This window comes from Rhinolophus sinicus, linkage group LG04 (assembly GCF_036562045.2).
Source record: "Rhinolophus sinicus isolate RSC01 linkage group LG04, ASM3656204v1, whole genome shotgun sequence".
NCBI classification, from domain to species: domain Eukaryota; kingdom Metazoa; phylum Chordata; class Mammalia; order Chiroptera; family Rhinolophidae; genus Rhinolophus; species Rhinolophus sinicus.
In genome coordinates, this window is record NC_133754.1 from 68,769,394 (window position 1) to 68,782,791 (window position 13,398).

Here is a 13,398-nt window from a genome sequence, read left to right on the forward strand (position 1 = left end):
TCCTTGGTTGGTGGCAGCCATCCTCAGTTCCCAGTGTGGCCTCTCCCAAGCACCTTCAGGTATAGCATAGGCAGCAAACAATTGCAGATTGCTTTGCAGCTATTACCAGGTAGGCCCTGGCCAGTCACAGGCAGTGGTTCACCTGGGCTTGCACTGGAGCCCCTCCCAAGAGGTCCTAGAACAAACATACCTGGAGGTTGGCTTTAGACCACAGCAGAGCACCACCCAATTAACCCCACAAGCAGCATACACAAAGGGTGGTCTCAACAGCCACCAGAACCAGCTGGGGTGAATCCCACTCAGTGAGGCAAGCCCCCCCGTACAGTAGCCCATAAGCTGTGGATATGGGAAACCCCACAGCCAATCAGCCTGAGTGTCAATCCCACCCACTGATACGCCAATAGTAATCAAGGCTTCACAGTAACACAATCCATACAAAAGACACTCCTGAAGCACCTGAAGCAGATGACCAGGGAGACTGTGCCAGGGCCACACAGGAAACTGTGTCACCCTGCACTACCCTCTGTGTCATTTTCTTATTTCCTCTCCATCTCTGTAGCTATTTGAGTATTGCTTCTGCAGCCTTCTCTCTCTCTCTTTTCTTTTCTTTTTTGGTTTTAGCAACACGTAGCTCAGTGCTGACTCTTTTTAAAAATAATTTTATGTTTTATGTGTATAGCATAGTGGACATTTATATAATTTAAGAAGTGATCCCCTAACTAGTCTAGTACCCACCTGGCACTATATGTAGTAATTACCATATTATTGATTATATTCCCTATGCTTTATTTTACATCCCTATGACTATTTTGTAACTACCAATTTGTATTTCTCAATCCCTTCACCTTATTCACTCTGTCTCCCAACCCCCCTCCAATCTATCACCCCAACAAATCTAGTACCCATCTGACACCATATATAGTTATTATAATATTATTGACTATATTCCTTATGCTGTACCCTACATCCTCATGACTACTTTGTAGCAACCAGTTTGTACTTCTTAATCCCTTCCCCTTTCTTTACCCACACCCCCAAACCTCCTCCCATCTGGCAACCATTAAAATGTTTTCTGTATCTATGAGTTTGTTTCTGTTTTGTTTGTTTATTGTGTTGTTTAAGTTCCACATATAAGCAAAATCACATTGCATCTGTCTTTTTCTGACACTCCACTCAGCACAATTCCCCCCAGGTCCATCTATGCTGCTGCAAATGGCAGGAACCCATTCCCTTCCACGGCAAAAAAAACAATGCTCTATTTTATTTTCAGCAAACATCATAAACTGTAAGAAACAGGGATAATGGACTTGTGCTGGTGAGAACAGCAAAGAATTAGTGTGTATTGGAACTTTTGCCATAAAGTAAAGAATGTTCTTGGTAATGCTACTAAGACAAGAATTTACATGTTGTCATGCTGGCAAAGGAAACAGGATGCCTTTGGAGATAGATGACCTGTGGATTTTTGGTGATGGAAACTAAAGCAGACAGCTTAAGTGGCAGTGTGCTGAGACAAGCGTGTGAGGAACTACCCACTGTGTATTTTACTCAATACTGCGCAATGCAGAAAGTGTCATGCAGTCACATGTTAGAAGTAGATGGCTATGTTCCTTCAACAAAAACTTATTTAACACTTCCATACGCACAGCTCTTAGCTAGACTCTGAGGGTACAAAGATGAACCCCACACCTGTGTCCCCTGTAGGAGAGATAGGGGACACATGAACTCTCATGACATTCTGTAACTTTCCTTCCAGATGCCTGTTTCATTTTTGAATTGCACATTTTATTTGTGATACTTGTGATTATTTGATTAATGTCTGTCATCACACGAGACCATAAGTTCCATAAGGGTAGGTATGTTATTTGGTTTGTTCACTATTATTTTCCTAGCACAGTGCCTGGCACATAATATATGTTCAGTGAGTACTTGTTGAATACATAAATGAATGGATCTAAAATGCACCAAGATATTATCATGCTACACTAGTTAAAAATCACTCAAAAATATGGAATGACTTTGAAAGGAGGAGAAATGCGGATAAAAGCACAGCAATATTTTTTAAAGTCTCCATTATAGTAAGAATAGATAAGCACCCAAATTAGTTAGCCAGTAGTTAGGCCAGGGCTTTATATAACAGATGGTCAAAGTTGAAATGAATGAAATCATTACAAAAACATCATGCAGCACATTTTGAGGCTTATAGAAATACATGCAAATTCACAAATTCAAATATACGCATTGAGCGCTAACTAAGTGCCGAAAACTATGATAGGCAATGAGGATAAAATAAATAAGATAATGGTCAAAAGCCCTAGGAAAATAACATCCATGAATTTCTACTTAAACACCATAATTTAGGAAACTACAGGTGTGGAGTATAGGGCTGCACAAACTGGAGAAATCTTATGATCTTCTTTGGGCCCATAGAGATAAGGTAGGTTGGGGCCAGGCTGTGATGGGCGCTCACTCCTGTTTTATGGTATTTGTGGTATTTAATAAGCAAAGGACAGCTGGTAATGGACCTCAAGCAGAAGGGGCATGAAATAATTTAGTTTTAGCATTTACTGATCATATTTTTCTTCCATATTTCCATTAAATAAATGGTTAAAAATAATAGCTGCTGAATTCTAGACATAATTTTCATAATGTCTGAGGAAAACAATGTTACTTTTGTGGAAAAAGATTTTGTTACCAAAAAAATGTCAATTGGAAAATGTGAGTTGATTTTTAAAAATTTGTTTTCAGATAACATCTCTAAAAAGAAGGTATCTCTTCCGTTTTATTAAGAGGAAAGACCACTAAAAGGATAGAGCCATGGACAGGATAGTTACAGTTGTATTTCCTGTCATGGCAGTGTTATAGGTAATCATGTTATCATATGGTTGTGTTCATTCAGGTTATAAGGAGGAGAAACCAGTTGTCTACACTGATATTACTTTATTATGAAACTATAAAGGAAGTAAGGAAGAACAAGGAATAGTCTCCCCAGCCATAAGCAACTCAGAAGATGCTGGAAGATCAACAAGGAAACACAACAGCCCCAGGTAACATGGTAGGATGAGCTTCTCAGTCATCAGGGCATCCATCACTCCTACAGTATGACTCCGTCTCAGTTTATGCATGTGGCTCAATTTAACTGTCTTCTGCTGCGGCAGTTAACAGAGTGGGTAAGAACTCAGGTTCTGCAGCACTCACTGCCTGGGTTCAAATCCAGGCCTTGCCTGTAAGACACTTGGGAAGAGATCTCATCATCTCTATCCAATACAGTACATGCGTATCTGGCCGCATTCTTCCAGCTGCTGACTTGTAGGCCACAGGACAAACTGGATAGCTCTTTTGGATGGGAACAAATCCTTGGCTGAGTTAGGCACATGATGGAAAGTATGGCACCCTATGGGTAAGGGACTACTGTCACTGTGTTTCTCAGAAGGGAGCAGGGCAAGTACTCAGAGAACCATGGCCTGCCATCTGCTCTGCAAGAGGTGTATGCCAGACAGTTAAACAGTAAAGGCACTGAGTTGACTAAGTGACATAATAATCATATATAATAATATAACGTAAAGGATATATTTCTGCATTATATATTATACAATATATTATTGCATAATAATACATAATACATACTATATTATATAATATAGAACTATGTTATAATAATAAAGGCATTTAACTAAGCAATATAAAATGAAGTCAAGTGTAAGTTTAGAAACAAACAGAACACTTGTTCAATGTTCAGTGGTCTAATTTCTGTTGAGACCATTGCTAACACACTTCATAATTAACTACAAGAGAAAATCTACTGTTTCTATATGGACACTACTTATTAACAATAATCTTATGTGTGGCATCGCTGACATACTTGTAGTGTTTCCTGTTTCAATACAAAATGTCCATTCTAACAAGCTAAGTTAAGAAATATTATAGGATTGGTTACATCTACCTGACAGTAAAAATTATTTAAAATTTTTTTCATGAAAATCGTCAAAGATCACAAATAAGGGGATAATAACACAATACTGGTAACCCGCCCCGCCCCCATTACACCTACTTCACATCAGCAACTGCCAGTGCTTGACAGTCATACTTGATCTGTCTTCCCTCTGTTTGCTGAGAAATGAAAATGAAATTCTCAAGTACAAAAAGAACATAAATGTTAGAAAGTTCAGCTTTGAGGAGAAAATTCTATGCTTCCAAGTGTACAAATTTTTCTCTACAACACACTTTTCTTTCCATTCGCTCAGCCCTTCCCCAAATTCCGTTAGTGGCCATGGCAATGCCTCTTACGGTTGCCTTAAAGAAAATCATCTTTTTCTTTTTTCCCTGCCTCCAAACAAAGAAATGGTCATTCAAGCTCACAACCTTCTAGGGATACCACAGATCCGCCTTAGTCAGTCTGGGAAATCCCAGAAAACGTATGCACATATTTTTAAATTTGTTTTTTATATAGGAGAGTTGCAAAGCTCCTATCAGATTCTCACATGGGCCTACTACCTACAAAAGGTTAAGAGCCTCTGCCTCCGCATATCCTGAAAGCATAGAAAACATACTTTCTCACTTCCATTCATTAGCTAATTCTCCACATCAAAATCCGGCACCTGTCACCACCTCCAGGATGCCTTCCTTGATCATCTACCCTATAACTCATTTCCCTCATGTTTTCCTGCAGAGTTTAAAGCAAGCTTTCATATTTATTACATTCTGTTGAGTTCCCCTTGACTTGACAAGTATTTATTAGTCATCTACTATGTACCAGGCACTATACTATACTCATTTAGGTGTGCTTTGTCTCCTATTGCACTGTTAGAAGAGGGCAAGGAACATCACAGTATCCAGTACGTATCCTGTATCCAAGGATGTATGGCAGTTGCAGCTCCATTGAATGGAAACAAAAATGAAGGAGCAGTGCTACTTCTGTGGGCTGGCATTCAGCTCCAGGAGAACATATAAAACTAGGTTCATGATTGTTTTTCTTTTTAAATGCAAAAAGGAGACGTTTATAGAAAAAGGAAATGTCAATTTAATTATCCTGAGTACAGGTAAAGATAGCCAAGCAAAGTTTCCCTACCCTATACCAATACACTGTGGCACTAGAAAATTATTCCAGAATCACAAACTATATATATATGCTAATCCCCACCCCTTTTAGCACACTTTACATACGTACACCAGTGTCTATGTGAGGCATATACCATGTTTCCCGGAAAATAAGACCTAGCCGTACAATCAGCTCTAATGTGTCTTTTGGAGCAAAAATTAATAGAAGACCCGGTCTTATTTTACTATAATGTAAGACCGGGTATAATATAATATAATATAATATAATATAATATAATATAATATAATATAATATAATATAATATAATATATTATCATACTGGGTTTAATATAATAAATATAATAAATATAATACAATAAACATAATATAATACAATTTAATATTAATATAATATAAAGCCGGGTCTTATATTAATTTTTGCTCCAAAAGACGCATTAGAGCTGATTGTCCCGCTAGGTCTTATTTCCAGGGACACAGGGTAGTTGCAGTTGGGTCCGCATAACAAACAACTCAGCATGAAGTCCTCCCATCCCCAAGGAGTCAGGAGCATCAATCTCACACACAAAGGGCAGCAGAGCAGTTACAAAATATGCTAATTTTTCAATATTAGGCACTAGCATCTTTTAAAGTACACAGGCCATCGATGATTATTGAGTTGTTTAATAATAGAGGTTGAAGATTATCATCCTAAGGACTTGTCAGAAAGTAGTTAACCCTTCTGTTACAGAAGTAGTGGGGCGGGAGGGGGGATTCTGTTTCCAACTTTAGGTGGAACACTCTAACCTAAATTCCACCCCTCATGATAGAGGGTACCTTGATGGGGCTAGTTTTGCAAAACTTTAACAGATTAAGCATCTTGTTTTAGTGAAAAGATCTGGAGAGTCTAAGGTAAGCAGTGGCACCTTGGACTTAACCCCCTTGATGTTCGGTTATCCCATTACCTAATGGGGACATTTCCCTGGAAATAGGTGGTTGCAAGGATCAAATGAGAAAAGACGCGCTAAAGCGTCACGTTGTTGACCCCAGGTACTGTGTTGCTGCGCTCCGGGCGAGCCAGGTGTACTCGCCTTGGCGTCCTCTCCCTCGTAGGACCCGCCACGCCAGGAGGACAGACGAGAAGAGCGCGGGGAGGAGGTAGGAAGGTCACCCCTATCCCGCGGCAGAGCCTCACTTCCCGGGCACGTTTGGGCGGGGCGTTCCAACAGACTAAGCAAGGAGGCGACACTCCCCGGGCTCCGCTCCACGCCCACCGCCCCTCCGCGGCTGTCCGCCCTCCTGGCCCGAAGGCGCTGCAGCTCCCGGTTCCTGAACTGCCCGAGCCCTTGCGCCGCCTCCGGAGAGGTGAGGGCGGGTCGGGGAGGCGGGAATGGAAGTGGGGGCAGATAGCCGCGTTCTCTGGGCCGCGGGCAGTCGCCTGGCTGCTGTCGCGGCGGCCACCCGAAGGCCCCCCGCAAGCCCCAGGAGCGGCGTTTCCCGCGCGGGGCGCGCCCTGAGAAGGGCGGGCGAAGCCGGGATCCGGCTGCGGCGGGAGGAGGAGCTTCCAGAGCCGTGGCCAGAAAGGCCTCCGGGGGCCTGGCTGTAACTTCTCTTTGGAAGCCCGGACACGCTCCGGGGCGCACGCGCGCTCCCACTCGGGCACGCGCGTCCTCGGCTCTCCGCTCCCCCGCGCGCTCTCCGTCAATTTTTTCCAATTGCTTTCATTCTCACACTCTAAAATAGGTCAAGGGGTGGAAGTTACACCTGGTACAACCCCCGGTTCTGATGCAAAAGCAATTTTTTCTCCGCGGATCCGGGAAAGCATTGCAACTATTCAGTTTGGTGGCGCTTCCCGCCCCCATACCGTGCAGAACGCGCGACGACAGTGGCTCTAACAATGGTCTGCAGAGGGGAGTGGCGGGAAGCCTCTTATACAGCCTAGTTCTGCGGGCTCTGCGCCTGCCCGCCCTCCGCCGACAGGGAGGAGAGGGCGCGACAGGTCGCTTTGCGCGCGCGCGCGTGCCTGCGACTGGGGTCTGACCGCCTGGGTGAGTTCCTGTGTTTTCTCTGTCATTCCAGCCCCCGGGGGTGACCTGTTTACCTTGAAAACTTAGACGTGATCAAAACAGGCGAGCCGGCCCTGCGGTAAGGGACTGCGGAATGTGCTTCAGTGTACATCGGATAAATCAGAACTCTGAGCTGCTGGGGACATGTTTAGTGTCTTAAAGGTGAAAATGAATTTGTGTTTTCATGGAGTACACACATATCTTTGCCTTTAGAAGCTACCGTTTGGGAATGGATTTTTAACTAGCAGGAGACGTGAACTAAGATAACGTGAAGTCAGAAGTTTGTCAGAATATTTGTTTAGTTGATCTGAAAGAATTTACTGAAATAGTCAAAGCGGATGACAAAAGTACAATTTAAGAAGGAATATCAACATGGGATGATAGGATTTGTATAATGTTTGCTATATGTATGGGGTTGGTTTTTTGTTTTTTGATATTACCTGGGTTTTTTGTGAGAAATGTTATAAGTATACCGTGCTGTATGTAGGAAGATGGTAAGGCTGTAAACATCAATGCACAAAGCTTTATGTATCAGTCGGTGCGCATGCATTTAAATGTTCATGGAACATTTTGTGTGGGCAAAGAGCTAGACTATATCTATCGTTTTGAGGTTAAGGTTATTGACAATATTACAGGTAATGATTGACGTTTAACCCCTTGTTTCAGTGGCTTAAAAGTACTATTATTCATGTGACTCATGAGCCTATTGAATCCTTGGATGTTGCTGGCTAATAAATGGTTAATTTGTTTTAAAGTTTAAAGAAGGGAGGACTGTAGGTTTCTGTCCTTGACACGTGGTTTACAATGCAGTGTAAAGGACTCTGCCTTAGTGAGGGAGGCTTTAGAGTAGTTCACAGGGGAGGATTATTTGAGAAGAATGAAAATGACACCCAGATACCCATGAATTGCACATAACTTCTTCTAAAGGAGACGTTGGCAAGTTGGAAAGTATCTCCTCCCTAGGGAAACTGCTAGAGAGCTGCTTTATGCCTGCATTTGGTCAGATTTGAGAAGAGTACTCTCTATAGACTCTTCTCTTAATCCAAAAGAAATCCTAGTTCTAGAAAGATTCAAGTGATGTTCTTTGGAAAGAATTTGTCCTCTTGTGTGTGTGTCTTAACAGCTAAAGCACCAAAGCAGTTCAAAGGTTTTAATAAAATTTCACTTATCAGAAGGATGTGAAATTAAAAATACTGTCTGCGTGGTTAACTCTGCCTTAAAATGGAGGGGCAGGAGGACTGTCCCAATCAATCTTAAATCTCTGATTATGTGTATCTTCTAAAGCCAAACCTTACTGAGGAGTAAGAGGACTGTAAAGGCATTAATATTTAGAGTATTTCTGATAGGTGGATATGTGAATATTTGTATGCATTTCTCTTGTAAAGAATTTATATGCACCTTTTAGAGAGCTGGTTTCCAAATCTGAAACACATTATGAGGGCTCTATCCCTGCTTTGAAGAAGGAACAAAAGGCTGGACAAGCTTTGCAATATACAGGATCTTAATGTTGAGAAAAAAATGCATCTAAATCCTGTGTTTACTGCATTTGCTATTCCAAATTGTATTTTAAATAGGAATTGAGTGAAGCACTCATTGTAATTTAGCCCTTGGTATAATGCATCGTTGAGATGAGGCTGTCAGCACTTGTTTGTGCAGTCTTGTGTTTTACTCATAAATTAGGAAGCGTTCTGAGAAGAGAGGCATGAAAGTATTAAGATACTGGAGATTTATTTAAGGACAGACTGAAGGAACCAAATGTCAAGCCTGATTCTAGCATAGTTTGGTCCCTGGCAGAGCTGAAAATATAGAGGTGCTAAATGACCCGTTGAATGTCCTTCACCTTTTGTGATTCTCTTCTCTTGATGTCATAAGAGAAAACATAGTATAGACCTCTGGCTAAGAGATCGCCAAGAGGACTTGACATCGTTCACTTTGCATACTACTTCCCACCCAGAGAAACTTCCAGTCACTCGAGAAAAGGAATTTAGAATTTGTACTCCCATCACCTGGAGTGAATTCCAACTGAGCCATTTCCTAGTCTATGAAATGGGAGAATGATACTTCCTAAGGTGGTTGTGAGGAGCAAATGGAATAATTGGTGTAAAATGCTGAGTACAATGTTGGCACATTGTAAACAGTCTTGTAAGGAGAAAGTTCTCGACTTAAGTATTACTATCTCAAGGGGGCTTCAGAGAGGCTGTTGCCTAATTGACTGTAAATGGGTCAGTTCCCTGTGCTGGTACATTTATTATGTTCTTATAATATATACTAGACTCTTAGTAGTCAGTGTCCTTTGGGAGTTAGAGGCTCAAACTTGCATCTCCTCCACCTTAGAAAGGTCTTTGGTTAAAGAAGTTACCTGTGGTGTCTTTGGAGATGATGAGATTTAAACATTTAATTGACTAGTTTCTGTTAATGCCATGAGAAGTCGGCCCTCATAAAATACTAGTAATTCCTCGCTTTCCCATAGACAGAAAAGGTAGAGAGCATCTATCATTATGGAGAAATGGAGTATTTGGTCTTTGGAGAGGAAGCAGCAATAACATTCATTCAGTTTTTCAATCGTTCAGCATTGCCAAGGCACCCAAGAAGCCTTTGGGATGCAATAGCAAGACAAACAACCCTGACTCCTCATGGAATTCAGGTCTGCTAGTAATACATAGGTAAACCTATAATTATGCCTGTACTATGTACTAGGCAGGAAACTGTCACAGGGAGAAATGGGGAATTTGACCTGTGGGGAGGGAGGTCAGGAATGCTTGAGGTGGTGACGGAAGGTCCTTGGGGAAGGAAAAGCATTTAATGCCAAGTGAACAGCACCTGTAAACTCTACATATGCTGAGCGTGTGTGCTGATGGGGAGGCCTGTGGAGAGAACAGTATTTTGAAGAAGGAAGCAGTGTGTGAATGAGGCTGAAACAGTAGGCCTGGGCTGTGACACACATTTTCTTTTATGTTAAGGATTGTAGTCTCAGTAGAACTCTTCATTTCTTTGTGCTTTTTTTCAGACTACTCTATTGAATTATAAAAAGGATATTTATAGTCACTTTTTTAGCTGATCAGAACCTAAACCAGTATTTACCATAATTGACTAGTTTGTCAGCTCTTTGCATTATTAATTGTTTGACTTTAAAACCATTTGGATTAATTTCCTTTTTTTAATCTGACAGATTTTTATTTAAAATACATATTTTCAGCTACTATCCACATGTATGTATATATATGTAAATATATACATATATATGTATATGTATATGTACATACTATTTGTAGGATAGCTGAAAATACACAAAATAGGTATATTTATCCAGTTTGACTCTGCGTGTTTATTCTAGAGCCATAGGGACTGATTCACTTCCCGAGTCTGTAGTTGAGAACCCCTGAGCCCTGCTCTATGAAGCTATGACACAGGCCCTACAAGGCAGTGAGTCACGAGAAACAGAGATCACCCTTGGTGGGTTGCTCTCTGGAAACATCCAGGCAAGGTCAAGTGAGGAGTTTGTTATATGATCTTGTTCACCATATGAGTATGTGTGGTTTTAGTCCCTGTTTGTTATTCCCTGTTTCCTTCTCACTTTGTTTCTTTTTCCTTTCTCTCTCCCCTCTTTGTTATTTTTCCTTTAATGCTTTTTTTTCTCTTTCTCTCCAGGGGTCCCCATGATTACTTTTCAGCCTTTATAATTATGCTTTGGCCTCAACCCCAGGCCCAAAAGAGTGTTGGCCCTGGTTTGGGTAGTTCTGGATAGTAAGGTCTGTGACCTTCTTCCTGTTCTTTAAGGTGTACCCATATATCATAGATAGGCACAACCTTTTTCCCTTTCGAGGTTCTCCCCAGGCATTACCTGCTATTTTGTGCATTGAATACTCTTGTCTCTCTCTTCTCTTTCTTGTGTCAGTCAGGTTGCTGATACAGAAACTATCCAGTTACTTTAAGCAGGAAGGGGCTTCATGTGGGAATTAGGTGCTCACAAGAAGGTTGGAAGGGAAGGCTGCAACCTAAAGAAGAGAGGATGCAGGCTGAGCTCAAGGGATGAATCCCAGACAGGATGCTGAACCAGCCTCCAGTGCTACCGCCATCACTTATCACAGTATGGCGGCTGGGAATCAGAGCCATCACTGGAGCTGCTGACATCAAGAGCACACTGTTTGAGCTGTGTTCCAGTGATGAGAGAAGCGGCTGCAAAGTGCCTCTTCCTTCAAGGAAGCTAGTGACTTAACACTGCTACCAGTAACAAAAACAAGCTAGCCAACATCTTCCATAGATACCCTCCACCTCGCTTCTCATTCAGGTCACTTCATTGGTAGAATCTAATCTGCCCAGAATCCTAGCTGCAAGGGAGTCTGGGAAATGTAATTTATAGCTTTCCAGCTTCAGAGATAAAGGAATGCATAATTGAAGGGGACTGGAATGAATGCTGAGTGATACCCCATCATGTCTAACACTTAACTAGAGACTTAGCTAGAATATTTCATTCAAAGCTGGTAGATGATGTATTGTAAGAATCAAAAAAAGATCTTGTTGCTAACCAATTTCCATTTCAAACAGATAGATATTATAGACATTACAGTTGAAATTGCTGGAAAAAGCATCAAGCAAATAAATAACTAAAAATTACCAAGTGTGTGCCTCTGCATATTGTTCTATTTGATTGTAAAATATTCCTTTGTATTGGTTTAATAATCAAGGTAAAATATCAGGAAAGTAATTTTTAAAATAGTCCTCCCCACCAGACTTCCAGATAGCCTACCTGTTTGATGAATTGCAATACAAAGGAAGAACTCAGCAGAGTCTGATCAGAGAAATAATAACCTCTGATAGGCTAGTTCTTTCATTAGATGAATTATCTATGCATTTGTGTTTCTACCTAATCTTTTTTGCTCTATATCTTCAATGGTGCTTTTTAAAGGATTACAGAGATAGAAATGACATAGTAATTGGAGATTAAATTAGGAGTGTGCTTGAATTCACTCTAATCACTTATTTCATACTCTGGCGCTGGTCAGATTCCTTTATTGCAAACTATTAAAGTAGACATGATTGGATATCTACTGTTGCTAAGTAATCAATTATCATTTATTTGCACTGAGAAATTACATTAGCACATCTAGGAATTAATCTTGATTATTGAATGAAATCATTTTATGTTTGCCTCTGATATTTAGAACTGGAAAATGAGCGAAAAGCAGCTGAAACAAATGGAGTTACTAAGTAAATTTGTCAGTCTTTACATATATTTTTAAAATTTTAAACATGTATTTTTAAATTGATTTTTACATCTCTAAAGGGAAGATTCGTTCAAATATCTTCTCTGGTAGGTAATGAAATCATTTAAATGCAGAATTACATTTAATATATTTAATTTAGTTAACATATTAATAGTGTGTAAACACTATAATATGAGTGTGTTCTTTTGGGTCCAGTGGTGACACCAAGAGTTTAGCCACCAAAAATAAACACGTCAAAATAAAAACAGTCCTCATGCTCTGTAAATGCAGCTTCAAGATAAATCTACTGTTTTCTATCTCAAGCCCCCACTAGGCTGTGATTCCTAAAACCCACTTATATAGTGTATTCTTAGGAGGAAACTGCTTGAATCTAATATTGTATTATTTGATTAATTGTAAGGGAAAGTAAGTAGTGTTAATCTTTCTATGTTATAATACACACTAATGATCGCTCTAATTCCAGCTTCTCCCCCCTTCCCAGCCCAATTTTTCTCTTTCATTCATATTCAAGTAAACATTCAGGAGAAAAACCTGGCTTTTCTTTCTGGATCGTAAGAGTGTGCAGCTCTGTGGAGCTTCGAGGAATATTAAGTTGTAGGACCCAACTCCTTTTATGGATTGAAAATCAAAATGATCTTTTGATTTGCTAAGTGTATTATGAACTAGAAGAATATCTGAAATTGCTCCCTGGTTAGATCATCGATGTATCAAGTTGAAGTGGGGAGATGAGTAGAGAGAGCATGAGTTTTTGGTATAATTTTTGAAAGCAAAATTTGAGGAGAACCAAGCAAGACTAGTATTTGAACGTCCTTGAATTATTTGTTCATTCACTGACTCAAGAAGTGGATATTAAGAACCTCGGTTGTACTGGGATTGGTACCAAGTGCTAAAGATATATGGCTCTGACCTTGAGAGGCTGATGGTCTGGGGACGTAGCCGTAAAAGATTATGGTAACATGGGACTTTCATCATGAGTATGGAGAACAGTGGCTTTTTCAGAGAAAGTGGTGTGTTCTCCCATGGCGAGGTAAAAGGTGGAGTTAATTGAAACATAAATATATTTCTGACTTCAAAG

At 40.6% G+C, this 13,398-nt stretch overlaps 1 protein-coding gene across 13 annotated transcripts in view; it reads left to right on the forward strand.

Annotated features, from left to right (window-relative positions):
• The first annotated feature begins 6,085 nt into the window (after positions 1–6,085).
• The window catches only part of TRMT9B (tRNA methyltransferase 9B (putative)), a 51,914-nt gene continuing 44,601 nt past the window's right edge, over positions 6,086–13,398 (forward strand). For 3 of the 13 annotated variants that reach the window (XM_074329708.1, XM_074329706.1, XM_074329707.1), the window contains exon 1: positions 6,451–7,260. The gene's annotated coding sequence lies outside the window, so the exon portion shown is untranslated. Of the gene's footprint in view, positions 6,191–6,231; positions 6,398–6,447; positions 7,261–13,398 lie in introns of those variants that run through there. The other 10 variants (XM_074329712.1, XM_019750533.2, XM_019750537.2 and 7 more) reach the window with 7 other exon arrangements.